We start from the raw sequence: 5093 nt of genomic DNA on the forward strand, positions 1-5093 counted from the left end.
TAATCTTATCTGATTCAACGGTCATGATAAAACCACGTGGCGTCATCGAAATCTGTCTTCAACTTCAATTCAGGACATATGTCAACTCCTAATTGAGCCCAAATTGAATGATTTGGAATTTCGTCATTAATTTAGTAAATGACGTGGCAACTTGTGATTGGTCTAAAATTTCTCATTCCCCTTTCGAGATTTATGCACATACATGAGTGGATGAATCTCGAAAAATATAAAGTTGGAATCAAAATTCAAATATATTTGTTCTTGAATTTGACCTCAATTGATGTGTCAGTCAAACTATGAATTAAGTACATAAGTTTAACTTGAATTTGGGATAAAATTTGGAATATCGCCATATTTACGAAAAATTTTGAGCTTTGTCCCAATTTAATTTGATTTAGATTTAAGATAAAATTTGGATATGCCCAAATTTGAATAAAAGATGATTTTTTTTTCTTATCCGTTCAATAGAATACTTGAATTTGAAATATGGTCAAATTTTAATTTGGGATGAATTTTAGATTTTTTCCACAACTTGATTTAGAACCAAAATTTAGATGAATTTGATATAAAATTTGGAAGATGCCCAAATTTTAATTTGAGATTTTATCCTTAATAATTTGGTATAAGTCTGGTTATTTAGTGATTTAGATTTGAGATAAAATTTGGAATATGCCCAAATTTTAATTTAAGATTTTATCCTTAATAATTTGGTTTGAGGATAAAAGTCTGATGATCTGGATTTGGGATGAAATTTGGAATATGCCCAAAATTTAATTTGATTTAATAATTTGGGATAAAAGTATGATTTGGTGATTTAGGTGGGATAAAATTTGGAATATGCCTAAATTTTAATTTGAGATTTTATCCTTAATAATTTGGCTTGAGCATAAAAATCTCATAATTTAGATTTGGGATAAAATTTGGAATATGCCCAAATTTTAATTTGAGATTTTATCCTTAATAATTTGTCTTGAGAATTAAAGTCTCATAATTTAGATTTGGGATAAAATTTGGAATATGCCCAAATTTTAATTTGAGATTTTATTTGCAATTTAATGTCAATGTTGAACAATTTTGATTTTGAATAAAATTTAGAATATGGTCAGATTTTAATTTATGATTTTATCCACAATTTAAATTTGACTTTGAATAAAATTTGGAATATGTCCAAATCTTAGTTGAAGATAAATTTGAGGACAAAATCTAATAAGATTAAATTAAATAGGAAATTTGTATAATTTAATTTGAAATTAGGATAGAATCAAATTAGGAAATCTAATAAAAAATCTAATATTTTAAATCAAATCTTTTATTTGATTTGGATTTCCTAATTTGTTATGGAACCTAGGGAACCTCTATAAATAGGACCCCAAACTCCTCAATTATCTTCATCCCTCTTCTTCTAATATTTCTTTTCTCTCCTTTTCCTTTTCTTCTTTCATTTTTTTTAAAAGAAAATTTCGTATTTTTTTCTTTTTTTCCCTTCTTTTTTTCTTTTTTTCTTTCTTTTTTTTTTCTTTTTCTTCTTTTTTTTTTACTTGCCTTTTTTTTTTGTATAGGTTTACTAATTTGTCCCCCTTACTCTTTTGTAGGAGCTAAAGCGCAACTTAAGTGAGTAAAACCGCGTCTTTTGTAGGATGACCTTGGTATGGTCTATCTATTGTGTGTCTGTTTATGCTTCCCGATTGTCATGGGAGGGGCTCTGCAAGGCTTACAACTCTCACATGCTTTCACCCTAGGGAGGATCCCGATAAGGTCTAGCTTGTAGCACCGTTCGCATATCCTGATTGTCATGGGAGGGGCTCTGCAAGGCTTACAACTCTCACATGCTTTCACCCTAGGGAGGATCCCGATAAGGTCTAGCTTGTAGCACCGTTCTCATATCCTGATCGTCATGGGAGGGGCCCTGCAAGGCTTACAACTCTCCCATGCTTTCACCCTAGGGAGGATCCCGGCGGAGGAGTTTACAGATGCTTCAAGCTCAAATGCCAGAGGATTTCAACCGATTCTTTAAGCTACAAGTGTATAGGATTCATCAATCTTGCATCAACTCAAAGTGCGGAGGATTTGTCGATGCTGGGTGTCAAACTTCAAACGTGAAGTTCTTGATGCTTTGTCTATCTTCAAATTTAGAGGCCTTCCAATACCCCCCTAGTAATTAAAAGTACAGATAATGGGGTTTGTTTCTCCAAAGATAGTATTGAAAATTCCAAACTACACAAGACCTCAAACCTAACAGGATTAGAGCCATGATATGAAAATGAAAAACCTAAACTAACTAATTCAAAAAATGAATTCATTCCCAGAAAACTAACCCACAACTGCAGGAACTTTTACAAACTTTAATATTATTCCCAGTCCACAGGATATAAAACGCAATCACAAAACATACATAGAAGTTTCACTGCTGGGGGTTGCTCTTGTCGCCGATCTAGGAGCGGCATGAATTGCCAGGAACCAAAAAACTTAGGCTTTGGTCAGAATTATAATAAAACGGGGGTTTAGAACAATATAATAATCACTGACAACAGACAGCCACAACACCTAACACCTTTAAGGCTCACCCACACTTAAGACAAACGTAATTCCACCCCAAACAACCCAATATTAAACAACCGCCTTCTCAGAGGCCAATTAGAAGGCCTCATATCAATACGAAATCAGCTAAGTAACAACATCTATCCCTAACTGACGAATAGATCCACTAGTTAGTCCAACTACCCCAACCAAATCCTAAAAAGATTATAATCCAGCAAAACCTCATTCTCACCCATACAAATTAATTAATTCCTCATAGATAAATTCACAACTCACTCAGGATAAGATAAATCACAACACCAATAAGAAATAGCTCAAAGAAGTTAATATAATAAACCAAATTCATCTGTAAGGCATTATAAACTCTATAAGAGACCACTTCACATTCTCCACAACAAATAATCCAACGTTTTAACACAACTCGGTAACACCAAAAGTGTCTATCTGCATTCACAGGGATTAACACTCTCTATCCATATACTTGCAGACCATATATACGAACATGATCCAGAGTCCCGCATACTGCCAAATTCATATAACCAGTCGGAATGAAAAGCAATAACTAAAATGTCCATAATACATTATAAAAAAAATTATTACAAAACAAGACTATAGATCCACAAGGACGAACATTAAAGACGACAAGAACAAAATCCCCAAAGCGGGTCATACTATGACAGAAGGCTCTGGACCGCTGACAAAGTAAAAACGCTTCCATAGGAGTCCCGATCTCCTCAACGCAGTCGCCGTCATTTACAACAGGTTAGAAGGCGGAAGGCTATTCAGGGTCAAACTTGTGGGTGGACACGCGGCGACTGTCGATTTGGAGGCCCTGGCAGCAAAAAGCAGAGGAGAACCGTAGATGGTGGTGTGCGGATGAGGACCCCGTGGAGGCTGCTGGCGCCCGAAGCGTGGTGGGATTAGGCGGGGAACCTGAGCCCTTGGGATGGATTGTGTACCATTGGAGACCTAGCGACCACGAGAGTCAAGGAATCGTAGCGGCTGCGGCGAGGGGAAAGCAAGAGCCGAACTTGGCAGTGAAATGAGGGCGCGCCCATGGCGGAATGCCTCTGACAAAGCAAAACTCGGGTGTTGAGCCGTTCCGGCAGGGCCTGAGGCTAAACAACAGCAAAAACTCGTGGCACGGACTCCCGTGATTAGCGGGAATGGGTAAGTGCCATTAGCCGGCGGATAAACTCGACATTCGCGGAAATTGGCCTGGAGGCTGGTTCTGGAGAAGCGCCCAGAGATGGTGAAGAGACCATGCTTGAATGGCAGGGTTGGAACCGCCACCATGAACCGGCAGCATCAAAGTGAAAAGAGGCCAAGGCCCTGGGCCGCGGCAGGTGCCACGCGGGGAAATATGGGCCAAGGTGAAAGATTAAAGAGGCTCAATGGTGGGGATCACATGGTCCCCCCCCCGGGAGAACGGGGGAAGGCCCCGAGATTCTAACGCGGGAACACATGAGTGCAGGGGGGTGGGGGGCCGAGCGCCCACAGGGGGCAAAGCAACGGGGATCCACCGCCACTCAAAGGGCAGCAGGGGGGCTAAAGCGGCCAAGGCCATGAACAAACGGAGCAGGGACGTGGGAACGAGCAATGCGCTGGACACACTGCCGCTATGGCGACAAGCTGAAGAGTTATCCCCACTGGCAGGAACGACTAGGCATGATTGGAGGCCAAGAAGTAAACCGCAATGGCAGCTGGGAGTGGAGCCAGCTTAGCAGACAGGCCGTGCCGTGAATGCTTGTCAACCCTGGCTGCTGATCAGCAAGGGGTGGGAAGAGATCTCATTGCATCGATACGCGGAGCAAAAAAGGCGCGTCATTCTCAAGAAGCGCGCCAAACACGACTGGACAATGGCGGCGTGGGCAGAAGAGGGCAAGCGTGACGAGCCAAGGACAACGAAGCGTCGAGACCATGGTCACAATTCTAAACGGTCAATACAGGATGTCGAGGAGCACTTGCCGATCCGACGAGCAAGGGAGGGGGAAAAACGAAAGTCGCAAGAGTGAACAGCAGAGGGAGGTAGGACCGGTCACGCAGTGGCGAGAGAATGGCCAGAGATCAGTGAGATAGAAATAAACATGTAAAAGCATCAAGAAGAAATCAGGTGAAGACGGGCAAGGCAAGAAAGCGGGAAGCAAAGAATACGATACTAGTCGAGATGGACGAGGGGGTGGCCGAAAAGGCATCTAACAAGCTCCACACGGACTGCATGAGCAAAAGGAGCAAAAGGCAGCGCCATAAAAGACATAAGCAAAGAACGCTAAGAAGTACAAGACTAAAGAATAGGAGGAGAGTAAACATCCCCAGGGGCGAACATACCGTAACAGCATGCCCAAGACAACCTTAGCACCCCACAAAGCCGCCCCCATTATATATTAAAGAGACAGGACATTGAACAAGGGGGAGGGGAAAGAACAGTGAAAAAGGAAATAAAGACAAACAAAGAAACCGAAGTCTACGGGATTGGGAGAAACCCACAGAGAAAAAATCAAAAGACGCCTCACACTGCAAATGTAAAGATGACTACGCGGCCCAGTGCGAGGGTG

Source organism: Benincasa hispida, chromosome 1, assembly GCF_009727055.1.
Source record: "Benincasa hispida cultivar B227 chromosome 1, ASM972705v1, whole genome shotgun sequence".
Classification (NCBI taxonomy): domain Eukaryota; kingdom Viridiplantae; phylum Streptophyta; class Magnoliopsida; order Cucurbitales; family Cucurbitaceae; genus Benincasa; species Benincasa hispida.